Source organism: Emydura macquarii, unplaced genomic scaffold (assembly GCF_026122565.2).
Source record: "Emydura macquarii macquarii isolate MOO-44397 ecotype Brisbane River unplaced genomic scaffold, CSIRO-AGI_Emac_v2 contig_3477, whole genome shotgun sequence".
NCBI lineage: Eukaryota > Metazoa > Chordata > Testudines > Chelidae > Emydura > Emydura macquarii.
This window is the reverse complement of record NW_027133614.1, coordinates 4,594,825-4,615,956: the sequence shown is the minus strand read 5'-3', so window position 1 is coordinate 4,615,956 and position 21,132 is coordinate 4,594,825. Positions and strand designations below refer to the sequence as shown.

The following is a 21,132-nucleotide window of genomic DNA, read 5'->3' as shown; positions in this document are numbered from 1 at the left end:
AATTACTTTGAGAAAGTTATGAACAACTGCAGATTGGTTAGAATGGAAGATGGAACTCAGCAATATGAATGGTGTGGAGAAAGTGAAGAGAGACGTATTATTCCCCCCTTTACATAACACAAGAACCAGGGGTTAACCAATGAAATGAATAGGCAGCAGGTTTAAAACAAACATAAGGAAGTACTTCTTCACACAATGGACAGTCAACCTGTGAAACTGGTTTAGGGTTGCCAATTTTAGTTGGAGGTATTCTTGGAGGTTTCATCACATGATGTAATCTTTAATTAAAGATTAATCTTTAAATCCAGGACAATCCTGGAGGGTTGGCAACCCTAAACTCCTTGCCAGGTGAATTTGTGAAAGCCAAAAGTATAACTAGGTTCAAAAAAGAATTAGATAAGTTCATGGAGGATGGCTCCATCAATGGCTTTTAGCCAGGATGGTCTGGGATGCAATCCTATGCTCTGGGTGTCCCTAAACCTCAAACTGCCAGAAGCATCTGGCATTGGCCAATGTCAGAGACCAGACACTGGGCAACGTGGACCTTTGGTCTGACTCAGAATAGCCATTCTTATGAATCATATCAACATGCAACATGTAAACTGCAGTTCTGGAGTTTCATCATCCTATTAGTTGTGTGTGGAAGTCACTCTGAAATCTTAGTCGTGCCTCTTACAAAGCCAGACAGTCCCCTCCCATGGGGAAAAGAAAGATTGGAGACTACAGCTTTTTCACACAATCAACACTTGTCAACCATATGCATCTATTGATGCTTCCCCCTTTGGGAGACAGATCTCCAGGACCTCAAACTCACAGTGGATGACACAAGGTATGCTCTCAGCCACCTGGATACCCCAAAATTCAGAGGGGAATCCATGGAGCCAGAGATCCAGACCCCACATCACTGCTCCCCCTCTTTTCCTGCTCTGACAGCATAGTTTCTTTAGGATATGTGCAGTCAAGAGATACCCCCATTTGTGCCACCCATCCTAGCCCTTGGAACAGAAATGTTTGTACAAACTGTACTTCAGAAGTTACTGTGCCCTTTATCCATAATCAAAAAGAAATTTTTCAATATGAATATTTGAGAGAGCAAATTAAAAATCTTTGGAGTGTAGAGCAACAGTTTGAAAAGCTCCTTCAGTGTATAAAATGAATACTTCTCTCCTCTTCATCAATATGGTCTTTATAACCTCCACAAAAGTCATCCTATTCCATACAATATTGGGAGCAGGGAATGTTGAGATGGCTTCATGCCCTCTTCATTGCTGCCTTTGATTCCTTAGGCTTTGTGACAGGAGACAGGTAGAGCTATGAAATTCATATCATATCTTTGAGGTATACAGCAAATTAAAGCTCTCAGCACTTTGAAGAAATGAGAGTATTGTTGAAACCACTCCATTGCTGTATCATGTTGTTGTAAGTCCCAGAGCAATGGTGGGCTCATTCCTCACTAAAATGCCAATTACTCTGCCAGGATTTGGAATTTGTTTTTTCAGACTGGTAAGAAAAGAATAAGGCTCTATCACTGAGAGATGGGAAATACACATTAAATAAAATTAATTCCCTCTTATGAAAGCAGGGCCTTATCCTAAGCCCATTAAAACCAATAAGAGTCTTTCCATTGACTTCAAGGGGCTTTCAACTAGACCTCTAGTCACCCAGAAGGGAATGTTACAGAGTGAAATAATTAGGGTCCAGTTCAGCAAGACATAAAAGGCTATACCTAACTTTAAATACACGAGTAACTCTATTGGATTCAATGGCACTGTTCACGTGCTTAAAATTAGGCATGTGCTTATGTGCCTCACTGAATCCAAGCACTGGGAAAAAAATAAATTCATGGGAATGGATAATAGGATGCAAAAACTGCAATTATTTTAGGCTTAAATCATGTATGGACTGTTAAGCACCTATATCTTTGCAATTCAATTACTTTTTGGAGTAGCCATTAGAATATGGACCTTCCTGTCTGTATGAGGTAGACATTTGTCTTGGCTCCCTTGATATTTTTCCCACACACACCTCCTTCTGTTTGGCCCTATCCTCTCCCAACAGGGATGTGTATTTGAAAGATTGCCACACAGCTTGAACAATGTGAAGTCAATTCAGATTTACTCAGGTCAGGCCATTTAGATTTTGTCCCCATTTTGTCTCCAAAATTGTATATAGCTGGAAACTCAACACCACATTGTGACAGATCTTTCACCCTCCAGCACTGCTGGGGATGTAGTGCAAGGAGGAGGAGATACTCACTCTCAATAAAAGTTCCACAAAGCCTGTTCATTGGCCTTTGGGAACCATACCGGGGGTGTTCCCAGAAAAATTAGGGCTGATAAACTGGCCCTATGCCATCTCATACCCAGCCCCCAATGTACACACCTGCCACAGGCAGAAAGTAATGTGTTTTTCTTGAGTGCTTGTCCTACATAAGACAATTGACCAGCATAGCTACATCAGAATAACTATTCCAATATAACTATTCCAGAATAACTCCCTAGGTGGACAAAATATTCTGAAATAAAAGAGACTTTATTTTGTAATACTTACTCCACTTTGGAAGAAGAGTAGTTATTCCAGAATAAAATGCTTGTATTTCAGAACAGAATGCCTGCATGGGGAAGTTATTCCAGAATAGGCACTGTAACTGTGTTGGAATAATTTCACCCCTGTAGACAAGACCTGAGTTCCAATTACACAGCCACTCATACACTGACAGCCAGGTGTTGCATAGATGTAATATAAGGCCCCATTTGTCCTGCTGTGTCTTTATTATTGGTGAGGATCATAGAAGCATAGAAGTGAAGGACTGGAAGGGACTTTAATAGGTCATCTAGTCCAGCCACCTGCACTGAGGCAGGACTAAGACTAGATGACTAAAATGTCCCTGAAAATATTTGTCTAACCTGTTCTTAAAAACCTCCAGTGATGGAACAGAACCCAAAGAATGTTGAAGAAGAGAAGAACCTGCATTAATTTTCAGATTCCAGACTGAGTCTGCAAGGTTGGCTGTTAGAAAAAAAACACTTTCCATTTGCAAACTCTGCACATTTGATCTAGAATCATGGACACAAAACAATGTCCTGTCAATAGGTTTACGCAAGTATGTATGAACTTAATGAGAAAACAGCACAGTTTTAAAGTGTTCCTGACTAATTAAAATTTTCTACTCCCACCTCCCAAAACCAAACATAAGAACTAGACCTCACTCAAGGCTTGTTCCAAAAAAATAAATAAATAAATAAAAATAAGAATAAGAATGGGGCATCTGTAAAGAAATTCAGTTGGGGTCCAGTTTATAAGGGCCAACAATCAACGTATGCTCTTCTCCCTTCAACCTATCCCAAACAGTTTTACCATGCCAGATGAAAGAGATTGTAGTAGAGAGATTTTTAAAGACAAAAATGACAGTTGCACACCTGTCATTTTTGTCTGAAAATCTCCTGTCTAAATCTCACATGGGGAGAATAAAGATTGAGCCTAAAATTGATGCACTTATTTTATTTTCCCAAGTCCCTAGTGAGCCCAGCTTATTCTCTCTCTCTCTCCATAGAGTCCTTCATCAGTACAAAGAGGCTAACTCCTTACACCAATCGACACCGGATCACTGACACTGGTAAACACCCCACTCTGTCATTGGTGGGGCAGACCCACTGCCCCAAAAAATATCCTAGGGTGTCCCTGCCATTGCAGAGGTGGCAGCCTTGTCTGAACCAGCTTGGTCTACAGTGAGGACTAAATCCATGCCCAGTTTCACATCCCAGTCTTGGTTTTTTTTATGTAGTAGCCCAGTCTATGGTTTGAATTATTATTAATTTTTATTAAATAGAAAAAGTGTGCAAAAGGGGTTCATACTCTCAGAGCTCAAACAGTTGAAGGGATGTCACTCAGAACTTTTCAGACAAATAAGACAACTTCTGACAGTTATAATCACACATGGGGAGTAATACCTCTAACAAGTAAAATATTGGGGAATACTGTTTTGGACCTCCGCTCTAATGTGCACTAACAGAAGACAATTAATAATCAAAATCAACAGTAACATTAGTAGAGTTTTATATGTGTGTGTGTGTGTACACATATACATATGGACACACAGAAAACACTTCCACCTCAGGAAGTTTGTAAAACTATTGCTTAACCCATTTAGCATGTTACTTCTCTATATATTTCACAATGGATTGCTTCATTAATCATTGTTTAACTAATATTATAATGGAGGGAACGATTTACAGCAAACCTAAAAGAGAAAATAGAAAAGGAGTCGTCAATCTTTGAGGGAGCAGATCTGGAGTGTCCGAGGCCAACCCTGACAGACAAGTCTGCATCCCCAAGGCTTGAAATTTTACGATGTACAGGAAAATTTATTTAACAATTCTTAGAGCTCTCTATTTTGATTTGCTGTCAGGGTTGTTTTATATTTATACCATTTTCATTTAAATGTATTTTATAAGTGCCCTCTATCTCAAGACCTATTACCACTCTGTAGTATAAGGATTTATCTACACAGAAATTAATTCAGATTAAGATAGGATGTGAATTTAAAGTGGATTAATTATTCCTCATCAACTCCCTGTATGGCCACTCTTATTCTGGAATAAAAATGCTTTATTCCAAATTATCTTAATCCACTTGGATTACGCCAATTCATACTCCTGGGGGAATTCTGCGCCTCACAGATTTCTTTGCTTCCCTACAGAAAAAGGACTTTCTGAAGGGGAAGCAAAGGGAAGCCACAAAAGTGGTCATGCACTCCTCCACAGCAGTGCAGGCGCAGCATTTCAGGCGCCCGGAGCACCCAGCAGAGAGGGTGCGGGGCTGGGGACACCCCAGCTAATGGCTCCTACTTTGTGCTGGGCTCAGCTGCTAGTCCAGGCTGGACTGGGGAAAATGAGACTTCCTCTTTCCCTGGAAAGAACAGCTGGGGCTGGGTCAGATCCACCCCCAGAAACCTCGCCTGGCTGCAGGAAGCTCCACACACACACCCCCCACACACACACTTCCTGCCTCATCATTCTTCAGCCATGGGGGAGGGATCACTGTACAGGGAGCTTCTTCCCCATCTGCCCAACCCCATGCATCCGGACCCCCCCTATATCCAGCCCCCCAACGAGCCACAACCACCGCACCCAGAATCTGCAAATGGAGCTCCCCACTCCCAAACCCCCACCCCACTGAGCCTCACCCCCTGCAGCCAGAGTCCACCCTGCACACAGACCTCCCCACCGAACCCCACCCCGTCACACCAGGACCCACACTGAGCCCCTCCTCCCTGTATCTGGACCTCCAGCCCTACACCCAGATGAGCCCCCACTGAATCCCCCCCACACAAACCCCCACCCCAACAAGCACACCCCCCACACACACACTTCCTGCCTCATCATTCTTCAGCCATGGGGGAGGGATTACTGTACAGGGAGCTTCTTCCCCATCTGCCCAACCCCATGCATCCGGACCCCCCCTATTCCGAGCCCCCCAACGAGCCACAACCACCGCACCCAGAATCTGCAAACGGAGCTCCCCACTCCCAAACCCCCACCCCACTGAGCCTCACCCCCTGCAGCCAAAGTCCACCCTGCACACAGACCTCCCCACCGAACCCCACCCCGTCACACCAGGACCCACACTGAGCCCCTCCTCCCTGCATCTGGACCTCCAGCCCTACACCCAGATGAGCCCCCACTGAGTCCCCCACACACAAATCCCCACCCCAACAAGCCCCACCCCCTCATACCTGGATCACCCCAATGAGCTCCCCGCACCTAGACCCCCACCCCACTGAGCCACAATCAGCTGTACCTGGACCTCCACCCCACCAAGACCCAGCAACCAGACATTCCCCCCCTGCTGAGTTCCCTATACCCAGATTCCCCTCACTGAGCCCCATCCCCCATACCCAGACCACCACCCCCGCTGAGCCCCAAGCACCTTCACCTGGACCCCCCTGCAGAGTCCCATTTCCCCTGCACCCAGAATCCCCCAACGAGCTACCCGCACCCAGGTTGCCCCCACAAAGAACCATCTCAACCCACAATAAGCTATTGCATGCTTGGATCCTGCCAGGCTGAGCCTGCCTGCCCCACAGTTGAATCAGTGGCCAGGGCTGGGCACGTGTGTATACGAGACTCTGTCCTGCTTGCTTGTTATCTTGGTGCACCTGGTGTGGAGGGGAAGGGCTCCAGGGTGTTTCTGGGGCAACCCCAGCCCTTGCGCGGTGTCAGTGTCAGGCGCAGCCTCACCGCCGAGTCTGTATCCTTGGTGGGGTTGGGAGGCCTGCAGGGTGATCTCCCACCTCTGTGCAGCCCGTGGCCTGTGCTCCCCACTGCCATGCTGGACCCTCCACATTTATTTATTGACAAATAAAATATGCAGAATTTTGCAGAACTTTAAAATATTGTGTGCAGAATTCTTAATTTTTGGCGCAGAATTCCCGTGGGAGTCAATTTAGAATAAGGTATGTTCCAGAATAAGAGCATCCACAGTTGATCAAGAATAGCTCTCTTGGAATAACTTCCCTTATAGATAAGACCAAAGAGAATAGTAAATGTCCCTCCAGAATGATTAACCTTTCCCTTTCCCTTGTTAAAACACCACTTTACTTAAGTATTAATGACTCTTTTTCTGATTAAAATATTTTAAAGTATTTTATTCATAGCAGTGTAAGAGATCAAAAGGTCCATTACAATGGCCTAGAATATATATATATATATATTTTTTTGTAGGTCACCAGTAGTTTTATCAAGAGTTAGAAGGAGCAATAAAGTTTGGCATGCAGTATGTCAGGGTCACAGATAGACAGTGCAGAATGGAAAGCACAGCAAAAGAAAAAAGGGAGGGAGAGTAGGTGCGGAGAGGATGTTCCTAAATGTCAGCAAGTAGGAACAATTCTAAATGCTCCCATATCATTCTAATATATTTTGATTTTTCTACACTACCTTTCCCAGGGCCACCGAAACAATCATTCTGCCCCAAGCACAAAGTTTACACATTACTGTGATTTGTCTTCCAGCATTTGTTAGTGTTAGACACGTCAACTCTGAGCCTGATACCTGACAGGCTGTACTTATAGGATGCGATTTTATTAAGATAAATAAATCTCTCTTTATAAATAATTATCTATGCCTCCGCCAGCAGTACATATTTTAACTTTCACCCTCGCTCAAAGGCACTCAGGGTAACTTTCACAGTTTAGGCTTCCTTCTCTGGTAACGTAGTTGCTCTTGGAATTGGTCCCTAACAATGATTTGCAGGGAGAAAGAAAATTCGGCCATCCTGCTACAAACTACAGGAGAGAAAATTTCTCTGACAAGGGGATTAGTCCCAGACTAAAGGATTAGGAATCTTGGGATCAGCAACCACTGGATTACATGATCATGTGGAAACATATTAAAGTATCCCGATGTTTTAAAAGTTTTCCTTCATGCTCACAATCTGACATACTCTTTTCTGGGTTCCAGTTTTGTTTTAATATTGCAAAACAAGTTCCTTTTTAGTATTAAAAAATCGCTTGTACTGCTTCCTCGTTTCAAGTTGTAACAAGTATACTTGAAAACTATATAAAATGATCCATCACATCTGTTAACTCCCTCCTCTGTCTACGCTTTTTTTCCCTGGTAACCTGACAAAATTAATAGCGGTTTAAAACAAAATACAAACAAACAAAGACCAAGAATTAGTTGCATTGCTTACAGTTTCAACGTTACATTAGATCCTTTTGGGCTTGTACATCCCTCTTGCTTTCTAAGCAGAATCCTTTTTTTCATTGCTAGGATAGAGTACGTTTCATTCGTTCTAAATGGGTGGAGCTGAAGTGTCAGCTGATCTATGAGAGCTGTGTGCCTCTTAAGGTGGTACTTTAGGATAAGCAAAGAGCATTTTGGAGTAATACTCATGAACATTGTTTGACACTTTGCGTGAGGAAAAATTGAAGGGATGAAAGCACAGAGAAATATCTCAGCAACAAGGACAAATTTTACAGATCAATAGTATGACAGTTATCACATTTAACAATTACCATGCGTTAACTTCTTAATATACATATGCAAACAGCTAAAAAAATGTTGGTGATGATGGGCATGATCTGAGGTGAAGGCCTTTCAGAACACAGTAAGGAGATGAAGTTTGTAAGACAGTCTTAAGGTAATGCTGTCAAATACTTACAAAATGAGTGCCTCAAACTATTGTGATAGTCCCTTGTTTCTCATGGAAAGGGTATTTGCCAAAGGTAATTTACAAGCACTCATTCACAACATCTTTATAGATTATCTACATAAAATAATTCTTCTATAAAAACTTGAGGAAAACAAGAGTTTCTGTAGAAATGCTACTTTTAAAACACTAGAGAATTTACTAGAAAACAATTTCTCTGTAGGTTTGTTGAAGGGTTTTTGTTTTTTGGGGTTTTTTTTGTTTTGTTTTTTGTTGTTGTTGTTGCTGTTTTTTAAATTTGACCCATGGAATTCTATACCAGGGATGCAATTCACTGTCAAATTTTAATATGATTTTTCCACAAGAGGATGTAATGTTAAGTGAGAATTTAGTAACTGCTAAGATACAACGACAGCTACCTTACCAATGTAATAGATTAGAATTGCACAACACTGGGGGCTTGTTTACACAGAAACTTACATTAAAATAACTAATTTCCTTTTATTCAGACCTTTTGTTATTTTATGGCAAGACTGTATGGGGACACTTATTCTGAAATAAAAGTGTCCTATTTTTTATTATTTATATTACCTTAGCACTTATCAGCCCTAGTCAGGGACCAGGACCCAATTTTGCTAGGCACTGTACAAGCAGAAGAAAAGATGGCGCTTGCCCCAATGAGTAAAATTTTTAGTAATTTACTATCATTTAGTAAATTTAGGAATTTAGTATCATTTTTAAGAACACCTAACCAACAAACACCTATGTCCCTTCAACTTTCAGTGCACGTTTCTCCAAATTCACACAGCAACCTTAAGTGTTTCACCACTTGCTAGTGTTCTCCTGGGGACCTAAATTTTCTGACCACAGCTTTTGGCCTTGGATCAAGCACTTGGGAGATTTCTCAGGCTTTGAGGACCGCCTCCAAACTCTCCTGGCTAGGCAACACAACTAGAAAAGACAGCTCTTGAAACTCATCAGTTTAAATGTAGTGATGTGTATGTGATGTATTTTTTTCCTGTGGCCAAATTGAAGAAACAAATAAAAATGGTAGGGCAATTTAATCAAATTAAAGGAAAGACCCTTGGTTGTTTTGGGGGGTTTATTTTGAGATACCACACTAGAGCATTTATTACTTTAAAAAAGTAGTATTTGCTTATCAACGCTGAAAAGTTTACAAGCAAACACAAAGCATCTATGCCTATTTACATATGAAAATTATTACTGTGTTACTCAGTCAGTTTCCTACTGTCAGCTGTCCCCTTACATGTATGCATTACAATGGGGTCTTATTATGTAAACCACAGCACCCATCACCCAATCCTCAGATCTCCCTACTTGGCTTATAATGCAGTTCAAAGTTATTATCTTTAAAAAGGGTTTTAAAATACTTTTTTGTTTTATTTTTGCAGCATCAGAGCCATCAAAACCTTTGATTGGCTGGAGCATTCCCGAGTGGGATGGAAGAGCCTCAACAGCCTGAAACCCAAGTGCAGCATTTCTGGCCCTCAGTTTTCAAATAGGCTCAGCACCTACAATTGGGGCTAGACTCTCAAGAGTTCAGTTCCCATTTAGGCACCAAAACAAAGAGCTAGACTTTCAAGAGTGCTCAGCCTGTTGGATATTGAGCTCTTTCAGAAATCGAGCCAAGAGTCTGATAATGGGAGCTGCCAGATGGAGAGTATTTTTTAAAGTCTGGCACTTATTTAGAGGCTGAACTCCTTTGAAAACCTGGTCACAAAGGGGTGAGGATAACAGAAAGAGGATCTTAGTATTACCCCACTGAGCACAGCAAACTGAAGGGTACATTTTCATAAACCAAAATGAATAAATGCATCCAAGGTGCACAGAGATGTACAAAATTAGCAACATTTTTAAACGCCATGGCCCAGATGTCTGTGATGTGGTAGGAGTGCAGGGGAACTCAGACAGCTACCTTTGAATTAGTTTTATGTCCCATCTGTTGGGTGAAAGCCTGCAATGAAATGTTCGTCAGCGCTCCTTGCAGAAGGGCAAGGTGAAATAGCTTCTCTTTAAAGTGTACATTTTAGGCCGTCACTCAAAAACGATTCACTTGACATGGACAGTCTCTCTATTCATTGCCCCGTGTCCTATCTTCCCATTTTTGTGGAATATTATGAAGAAAATTGCAGCAAAACAGCTCCAGCACTAAGTAGATTGTTCAATTCCCTTTGCCACCTTCTACGTGACTTTCGGCTGCAGATGGTTGTTTGGCTGGTGAGCTCCTTCACAAACACTGGGCAGACGGGGCCTTTGGCACCTCAGATGTTTGATAGGGTTGCTCGAGTGGCTCTACTTTTTCTTCCCCTGAGCTATGCTTAAGGGCTTGTCTTCACATACAGTGCTACAGAAGCACGGCTGCACCGATGCAGCTGTGCCGCTGTAACGTATTAGTGAAGACGCTGCTGTGCTAACGGGAGAGTTTCTCCCATCAGCCTAGTTAATCCACCTCCACAAAAGGTGGTAGCTATGTTGACATAGCACTGTCTACATGGGAGGTTAGGTTGGTATAAAATATGTGGCTCAGAAGTGTGATTTTTCACACCCTTGAGCAACATCATTATACCAATATAGGTCTGTAGTGTAGACATGGCTTAAGACTGGTATAGCAGGCTCAGATCCAAGCAGAGACAGATCTCAGCAGTCTCAGATTCTCAGCAGTCTCACACAAAACACCCTTTCTGGGGACTCAGATTTACTCAAAACACAAGCTCAGCACAGTTTCTGGCTATATTTCTTCCATGCAGCTTTACAGTCAGTAAACCCCAAAACAAATATACAAATCAGTAAACAAGGTAGCTCTTATGCTTCATCGATGCTGCCTGTCCCAGTTTTGAGCCCAATACTAATCTTTGTCTCCCAAGGGAATAACCCAGCCCTTCTCTAACGTTCTGAATCTAACTAAGGGGAAAATATCAGCTGTCACCTTTCTTTTGCTGCTTTGTGATGCACAAAGAAAGTCTGGGAGGGCTTTATTTCAGCCATGAAAGTTTTTCTGCTTCTTTTTAATGTATTAGAAATGTCACGTCTTGTCTACCTTACTTCTCCTGCAACGCTGAAGAGCCAATAGATTTAGGTCAGGACAAACAGCAAGCTAAGGTGACCAGACTACCAAAATGACAAAGGACACCCATTACACCCCCACACCTCAGTACAGAGCTCATTCCCCCCACTTGCCTACAGTCCTTGCCTCCTAAGCTCATGCTGCCACCAGCTGATCCCCACTTCTGCCACCTGGTGATGCCAGTGCTATAGGTTTACTGGTGGTGCCACTATAACCCAATGGACGGTATATGCTGTGTGTCCTGTTCTGTGCCCAAACCATAGAGGATACACCTTAAACCTCTCCCGGAAATCAACCTGTAGCCAGCACACGTGTCATATACTCACTGTGAGAAATGCTACTTAACAAACAGCCTGATTTATTATGAATCTGCTGAATCTTCTAATGGACCTGAAGGTTTGAGACCAAAAAGAGTATGTTGCAGGTGATTAAAATATGGATAACCATGGTGATGTCTGCATCCAAAAGAAAGGAATGCAATGTGTTCTGCCATGAGCAGATAAGAGGTGTTTTTGACAGCTGCTGTTACTTAGGAATGCAACTGGAGCTGGGGATCCAACTGGATCTCTGCAGGCTATGTAACTTATACCCAGTGGATGGACCTCATTAGAGGTGATCCTAAAGGAATGCAGCCCTGAGAGCCAGAAGAATCACACACAGAAGAGCCTGAGGTACAGCAGGTCTGGTAAAACCTTCAAACCAAGAATGGAGCTAGTCTACATTACCACGTGTTCCTATTCATGTTACACTTGACTCTCTCCTTCAGTTCCTTCTGTTGTGCACTACATCCACATGTTGTGTTTTGTCTTTTGCTAGATTGTAAGAGCTTTTGGGAATAGACTGTCTTTTTACTTCATACAGCCTACCACAATAGGGACTCTAATCTTGAGTGGTGCCTCTGGTTGCTAGTGTACTACAAACAACAAGACCAGGGCCATAGGCCAGGGGCATGACCACATGTGAGTGCTATCACAGCACTTCTCTGTGTGCTGCTTTCTTTGAGCAGCATGGACCCTGATTAGCCGCAATCATCAGTTCAACCAACAAGAAGGCAATCATGGTAGACAGGGATGTGGTAGGTCCTCTCTCTACAGCAATGGGCCTGGGTTCCTACCTCTTTCCACCTCAGTGATTCTCCCTATGATTTCAAACCATAATTTCCCCCAGTTTATACATCTGGCAGCAAGCCCCAATACTGCTGCAACTACTGCTAAAGTCAAAGGAAACCCCTGAACAATAGTAATGTCATGAGATATCCCTACTCCATTGTCTCCCTCTTATCCCCCAGTGCCATATTTGTAATGCAATTAGAAACAGAACAAGAATAGAAGCATTGAGCCATTCCAACCTACCGGCTTCTAGATATAAATCAAAATGTAAGAAAAACACTGATTACCAGAAGGGCAGTTTAGCCGCTGAGATTATCAGTTGCCAACAAACAATATCATCCTCTTCATTCTCTTTCTATTTACTTAAAGTAAGAAATGATTCAGTGACCCATACACAAACTGCCAGGGATGCCCATTGTCTGGGACAATTGTGATCATATTGAATTTAGTACAGCTAATAGTTCCTATCCCTAAGTGTCTTCATAGTTATGTATATTATAACTCAGATCAGGAACAGAGTTAGAAGAGACAAACAAGAAGTTAAGAATGATGATACTCTTGGAACTGAAATTTAATGGCTGCAGTATGTTGTCAGGCCCCTAACAACCTTTGTGGTTTTGGAGCTAGATACTGCCTGTCCTCTGTGGACGTAAAGAACTATGATGATAGGCAGATGGATGGACTATGGAAAGTATTTCCAATAGCTGCTACCTAGCTTCTATTTGTGCATGTACAAACATTTATGCTTGCACCTTCTGACTGGGATCACTTTGGGTTTTGAAGTCCATTCACAAAAGTTTTGTTGACACAGAATTAAGTGAGCTGGGTGGGCAACTTATAGTATCCAAAGATGCACATGCAAGTATTTGTATGCCCATCAGTGTACATGCATGAATGGAGGCCACAGCTTGAAAATTTGGCCCTAAAATCTCATGGCATTTTTCAAGAGTACATATTTGCCTTGCTGTCCCTGGCCAAAAGTTCTTCTTTCACTACATTTGAATGAAAGGTGCTACAGATTTACAGAGGATATAAACCGCCCTCATTAGCATGGCTTGTAATGTTTATTTACAAGATTGGTAGCCACTACTAACTGATGTACTTCTAAGTATCTCCCCTGATACAAGACAGTCCTGACCGTTTCTTTACTACTTCGTTTTTGTTTTTCCACTATATCTTTGGCACCTTACACTCTCCCGGCCCCATCCATGCAAACACTGGCCCATGAGAGAAATGAATGAGGGAAGTTACTCACTTGTGTATTTGCCTGCAGAATCAGGCCCTCAGTCTCTCACCGAGTGGTTTTTCCAACTTTCCTTTCACCTCAGTCTATGAAATGAGCTGATCCTCCACACCTTTTCAAGTAGTCCATTGCAATGCTCTCTCAAACGTCTTGGGATTTCAAAATAATGTAAAAAGCATTCTCATGTGAAAAAGGGAGCTGGCACTTTCAGCACACTGGGTGGCTAAACTCATTTCTGGCTGACATCCCAGACTCAGCATGATATGTTATATCTTGAAAGGAACATAGGTTAACCCCAATATGTCTTTTTTGTTCTACTCTGGAAGTACAAACCAACCTTAAAGTTGGCCCAAGTGGCCATCTGGGGATTTCCCTTTTGGGGAATGTCAGGGTAGCTGGTTCTATACCACCTCAGGGACAGGGAACTGTTGCAAGTGACCACACTTTAGAGCAGCCCTTAGGATGCATTAATTTACAACAATGGCTGAACTAGCCCATGGCAGCACCAGGGATCCCTTGAGCAAGAAAGTACAGCCCCTTTCCACACTCCATTCCCACTCAAGCACAACTCAGCTAAACCCCAAGGATTGGGGCCATAGTGTGACTAAAATCTGAGGATTTCTCCATAATATTAACCTATATTTAAAATTACCAAAATAAAATACTTCGCAATGCAAAATCCCCTGTATAAGTTACCAATGTATTCAATTTACTCTACTCACCCAGTCTTTACTTACTGTTCTTCATGGTATGACTAGATTGGTAAACTGATACATGGCCAACAAAACAAAGTTAAACATAATGCTTTGATTAGCAGAATGGGGGAAGACTGCGGGACTGGATTATTTTCCTAATGGTCAGTTTTTGTAGAATTAAGCTAACGTCACTCATTTCACAAGAATTTCCACTCCACTGATATGAAGTTCCAGCCCACACTTGCATTTCTGTTCATTACTTGTTTCATTATGATTGAATGAGGAAAATTCAGTAATTTTATGAGAACAGTAAATACAATAAACCAGAATCTCATTTACATATAGGCTCAATCAGTGTAAAGGGGCCTTAATGTAAGTGTTAATTATATTTATACCCACATTCAAGCCCCTTTACCCTGCTAGAATGGTGCAAAAGTATTCTTTGCGTAAATGAGAATCAGGCCCACAAAGAGCAGTTACAGATAGAACAAATACTATGTACCTTCGGTCAAAATTTTAATGCTAGTTTTAAGAGGTGCTAACTAGTATCCTGGAGTTTATTATTCAATGTTAATGTTAAGTTCTCCCCATTTTTTGTGCATATTGTATGCATAGTCACCTTGTATTGATTTTGACAGTGTGCAATGTTGAAAGTAAAGGGGACTAACATTGCAAATTTTTAACATAATGCAATTTATACAAGAACAAGCTCTTTATTAAGCAACAGAGAGGGAAAGCAACCACCAAAACTGAAATCAAATATATGTATATTTGATATTAAAATAAACAATATTGAGGGCATGATTTTGTCTTTTAAGCACTGCACTGTAATGGGGGCTGTGTGGAGTTGCATAGCCACAGCTGCTAAACAACTGAAAATTCAAACCCTGGAAACTCAAGGCAAGAGACCTCTCATATCTTAAGAGGATAGGGCACCAGCAAGTACATAAGGAGTAGGGACTGTAATCTGTTATAGCGGCAATAACAAGTGTCTCAACGTAGGGAACAGAAAGCTCTCTTTCCCCACCTCTATCCACCTGTACTAAGAGATAACATAGGGTCTGATCTGACAAACCCTTACCCATGCAAGTTGTCCCATCAAGATTGATGGAACTACTCATGCAAGTAGATGTTTGAAGCACTGACTCCATATTTGAGAATCTTATATCCTGAAAGAGCTGTGGAAAACCTTTGCATGGTGTGAGAAAAACTACAGTGGGATCCCTTTTGTAGAAGTGAGCCCTTCACATAAAAGTACATGGATTTGCTCTAACACCATCAATGTGTGATTATACATACCCTTTTTTTAGGGTTCAATTCAATAGAAATGACCTATGCATGATTGTAGTAGCCCTCTGCACTAAATTCACAATAATAGTTTGTGAGCTAAAGTGAGCTAAACTGAGGTTGTGGTATTTGGCGTGTGTGGGGCGGGGAGATGTTACATTTGGGAGATTAAAAATGTTAAAAAATGGGGTGTATTGTGTGGACAACCTTGCTCGCCCTTTGGAAAAATTATTGCATAATAAACCTTCTCTTGACACCTTATTATTTGCATCACAGGTCATTAGTTTTCTGAATACTCCATTCAGCTGTTTCAAAGCTTGTACCATGGTTAAAGAGTAACAAAGTGCATATTCCGACCCCTGCTCCCCGGAAGAGGTGCATTTCAATTACCCTGTCTTTTTAATGGACAGAAAGCATTTTCACAATATTGCCTAACTCCAAATTTAACTCTCTTTTCACTACTACAAAGTATGCCATATACAGACATGTAAAGTGTCGCTTTGGCATCAATTTTATTTTTAAGTCCATTTTTAAAGCATCTCCACTTTCTGAAAAAAATATTTAGAAGTAGTTCCATACTGAACCATTTAAAATATGCAGGGGTTTTGGTTTTTTTTAAATTCTCCCGTATTCAGATTGTTACAACTCTGTCTATATCAGCATGATTTGTTCAGATAAAGAAATGAAATTGCATACAGCTTTTCAGCTGTATTCTTTTCAGTGAGTACTTCAGCTTCCTGTGTTATTTTAACCCAGATTTCCTATTTCTCAGAGTCTAGATTCTTGTTTCTTTTTCTACTTCTACTCCCATTGAAGTCAATGGGAGTTTTGCCATTCACTTCAGTGGCAGTAGGTTTGGGACATATATCAGAAAAAACATTTAAAAGTCTGGAAGTACCAAAAAACTGTACACTTTTCACCATTCCAGGCTGCCTATCATAGCTGATAGTATCCTTTGGAATGGGGCCTGTTGATCCTACTCTACTGGGCATCCTGAAAAGGTATCATTCTATTATACAATTCCTGATAGACTTCCCATGATCTGAGGAAGCTTGGAATGGTGGCACAAGATGGAGTAACAGTGGAACAACTCTGCAGTCTAGTGTTCTCGAAGTATCAGAAAATGCAATGATAAACCCCATTATACTAATCTTTCCAGTTCTCTTAGTCTGTCTTTCTGAATGCTACTTCTCCAGTAATGTTGGCATTCATAAATTTGACTGAAAAGACACCCCTCCAAAAATAAACATGAAGAAGCCACATTGGATGCAGGGAAGTGCTTGTTTCATGGTGGTCTTGTAGTTCAAGAAAGCCTCTGGAAATCCTAAACAAGTCCTGAACCAGGCTATAAGCAGCAGCAAGTATTAGTGTTTGGAATCTAATGTATACTTCACTCATATGACAGAAGCAGCTCTGAAGACTACATGGAAGTGTTCCTTGGGCCACAGAGCAACACTCCTCTAAAACAAATTAAACCTGAATGCCGACAGAGAATGGCACTATATATGAAAGAAAACAGTGTCAAATAGACTAAAAATCTTAAATGAATCAAATGGTACCACAGAATCTCTATGGATAGAAATTCCATGCCAGAATAATAAGAGTATAGCAGTAGGAATATACCACTAACTGCCTAACCAGTGGACGGCTGAGGTGCTAAAGGCACCTTCAAGGAATACAAGGTCACTGCAAGGAAGCTAAATGAATTCTTTGCATCAGTCTTCACTACAGAGGTTGGGAGGGAGAGTCCCACACCTAAACCATTCTTTTTAGGTGGTTGATCTGAGGAACTTTCCCAGAATGAGGTGTCAGTAGAAGAGGTGTTAGAACAAACTGATAAATTTAACAGTAATAAATCACCATGACCAGATGGTAGTCTCCCAAGACTTCTGAAGGAACTCAGATATGAAATTGCAGAACTACTAACAGTGGTATGCAACTTATGGTTTAAATCAGCCTCCGTACCAGATGAGTGGAGAATAGCTCATGTAACACCCATTTTTTAAAAAGGTTCCAGAGCCAATCCTGGCAATTACAAGCCAGTAAGCATAACTTCAGTACCAGGCAAATTGGTTGAAACCATAGTGAAGAACAGAACTATCAGACACACAGATGAACATAATATGTTCAGGGAGAGACAACACAGCTTTTGTGAAGGGAAATCATGACTCACCAAAATATCATAATTCTTTGAGGGGTTAACAAACATGTGGACAAGGATAATCAAGAGCATATGGTGAATTTGGACTTTCAGAAAGCTTTTGATAGGGTTCCTCACCAAAGGCTTTTAAACAAAGTAAGCAGTCAAGGGATAAGATGGAAGATCTTCTCATGGATCAGTAACTATTTAAAAGATAGGAAACAAAGGGTCAGAATAAATTGCCAGTTTTCACAGTGGAGAAAGGTGAATAGCAGGTCCCCCACACTGTACTGGGACCAGTGCTGTCCAACATATTCATGAATGATCTGGAAAAACAGATAAACAGTGAGGCAATAAAATTTGCAGAGGATACAAAATTACTCAGGACAGTTACATCCAAAGCTGATTGTGAAGAGTTACAAAGAGATTTCATAAAACTGGGTGACTTGGCAATAAAATGACAAATGAAATTCAATGTTGATAAATGCAAAGTAATGCCCATTGGAAAACAATCCCAACTATACATACAAAATGATAGGGTTCGAGTTAGCTATTACCTCTCAAGAAAAATCTTGGAGTCATCATGGATAGTACTCAACGCACAGAAGCAGTCAAATAAGCTAACAGAATGTTAGGAAAGAGATTGATATTTTCTTTCTTATTATCTTAATGCCACTATATAAATCCCTGATACCAGGAATTAAGAGAATGAGAACAGAGAAATAATATTCTCTGAAATGTTGAACGGAGCTATCCTCTCTACTTTTAGAAAGCTGATTCTATTTTAAAAGGCAGAAGATGTGGGCTTCAGTAGCTATTTTGGGAAAGATACCCATATCTTGAATATTGCATGCAGTTCTGGTCACCCCCATCTCAAAAAAAAAAAGATATATTAGCATTGGAAAAAAGTACAGAGAAGTTATTATTATATTAATTAAAATTATTAGGGGTATGGAACAACTTTCATGTGAGGAGAGATGAACAAGAGATGATTGGCAGGGAAGTGCGAATATGATAAGGGGTCTGTAAAATCATGAATGGTGTGCAGAAAGTGAATAGAGAAGAGTTATTTCCCCTTTACAAGAACCAGGGTTCACCCAATGAAATTAATAGGCAGAAGGTTTAAAACATATATAAGGAAGTATTTTTTCCACACAACAGACAGTCAGCCTATGGAATTCGTTGCCAGGGAATAGTGTGAAGGCCAAAAGTATAACTGGGTTCAAAAAAAGAATTAGGTAAATTCATGGAGGATAGGTCCACCAACAGCTAATAGCCAAGATAGCCAGGGGTGCAATCCCATGCTCTGGGTGTCCATAAACTTCTAACCGCCAGAAGCTGGCACTGGATGATAGGGCATGGATCACTCAATAAATTGCCTTGTTCTGTTCATTCCCTCAGTCGACAATTGGTCTGACCCATTATGGGGGTGTGGGTGAGAACACACATGAGAATGACTTTGTAGTCTGGAGGTTAAAGCACTCACCTAATAGGTGGGAGACTATGGCTCCTGTGGGTCTCTCACCTAATAGGATACACTGCTCCATTGACTTTTTTAAAATATTATTTGGATTGGCTTCAAAAGGAGACAGACTGAGGGAGCCCACATCAGAATATCCCATAGCCCAGTGGCTAAAACATTCTCATGAGAGGTGGCAGATCCTCAGTTCAAATCCCTTTTCCCCCTCAGATGGAGGGGAACTTGAACAAGGAGGGGGGTCTCCCACGTCCCACATATGTACCCTAACCACTGGGCTAAAAGTTATGAGAGAGGTCCTTCTCCCGCCCTCCCTCCCCCCAGCCATGTGGTGTAAGTTTGCCTTTAGGAGTCAGATCCAATAAGCAAGCTCCAAGCTTTGGGGCGCCAACACCCAGGCACCATGCAATATGGCACCAGGCACTATGCAAGCTCAAAAGCAGAAACAGAGACATTTAGGGAACTTTTACTGCAAAAATTTAGGCATTGAGCAAGTTTAGGCACCTACAGGGTTCAGCAGCAGCTGAGCACATGTTCTGTGAATCCCACTGAGCCTGATTCTGGGATTTAGACACCTAAAGTGGCAGTTGGGCACATAAGCACTTTCGTGAATCTTGGTTTCACAGCAATCTTAAGAAAACAAAGACGAAAACCTACAGGAACATTACTGATATTATATTACCACTCCCATTGACAACTGCCACTAATCAAATGAGCTGATCGACAGTCATTTTGCAAGCAGAAGTAGAGAAACATCTAGGGCAAGTGATTTACACAGAACTATACAGATTTTAAGATTCCAGAGACACATATACTTAGTTACCTTGCCTTACTTGTTTGTGCCTGCACTCAGCCGATTTGCTGATTTCTCCCCCTTGAGTTCCTCCTAGAGATAACTCTATCTCTCTCTCTCTCTCCAAGTGGTACTTCTTACTCTCCTGGGTGGGCCAGCTAGTAATAAAACTTTCAATTCAGGGAACAGTTTGTCAGTTCTTCAGGAGAAAAAGCAGAAGTTTCCTGCCTGGAAGACAGATGTTGCAAACTTACATTCCAGTAAATACATCCTAAATCTGATAGTCACTTCCCATACATAAGGGTACTGCTGACTATTTTGGAAACACTCTTTAGCTTTGCAACAGTCCCTAGTGGACCCATTATGGTTCACCATCCCCTGAGAAGACACTGGACAATAAGCTGCCCCAATAAAGTGAGAATTTCTTCAGCCAATATACCCACAGGACAATATTTAGTATTGGGTGGATAAACCAAAAAGTAATTATTAAAGGTGATTAATGAGTATAGCCAATAGTTAAGCAGCATGCTTAGTCTTGAAACAAGGCTTCTGAGCCTTCTTTACAGCCCTGCATGTTCCCATGTTAGTCCCCTGTAATCACACCTCTCACCTTAAGAGTACCTCCCTGGTGCAGCCTTGCAGGAGTTCTTTCAGTTCAGCTCCTCTTTAGTTATTCTGATGCCACAATGGTCTATTGTTGTATTTGGCCTAGCCTTCCGACCTGGTCACTGCTCAGTCCAGTTCCCCTTCCTGGTTTAACAGAAAAGTCTCAGATAGGAAATCCCAAAGTCTAATGGCTTTTGAGAGCCTAGTTCTCAGCCTCTGTCTGAGGCCCACAATACTTGCCCTCTTCTCCATCTAATGCCCATACCTTCCCTCTTGGTCTGTGGAAGGGTAGGGGAACCTAGGCCAGCCTTCTTCTCTGGGTTACCAACCATGACCCTGTTTTAGGTGGATAAGGAATAGGGGTTTTTTATCCCTTCACTATTTCCCTGAGCTGTTCCTACCTTCACCCTGCTTATCATAATCTTCCCCAAATCTCTGGACTCTGCTGTACCCACCTGAATCTGTGGTTCCTCACAGCTTCTGCTTAGCTAGCTAGGAAGGTACTTTCTAATGACTGCTTCCAACCTTTCACTTGCAATACAGCCCAGC

General features: G+C 41.7%; 1 protein-coding gene across 3 annotated transcripts in view; it reads right to left on the bottom strand.

Moving 5' to 3' along the window:
- Positions 1 to 20,111, bottom strand: part of PLA2G4A (phospholipase A2 group IVA) — a 119,327-nt gene extending 99,216 nt beyond the window's left edge. Inside the window, exon 1 of one of the 3 annotated variants that reach the window (XM_067535170.1) lies at positions 20,008 to 20,111. The gene's annotated coding sequence lies outside the window, so the exon portion shown is untranslated. Of the gene's footprint in view, positions 1 to 7,689; positions 7,741 to 13,597; positions 13,623 to 20,007 lie in introns of those variants that run through there. The other 2 variants (XM_067535171.1, XM_067535169.1) reach the window with 2 other exon arrangements.
- Positions 20,112 to 21,132: the final 1,021 nt, after the last annotated feature.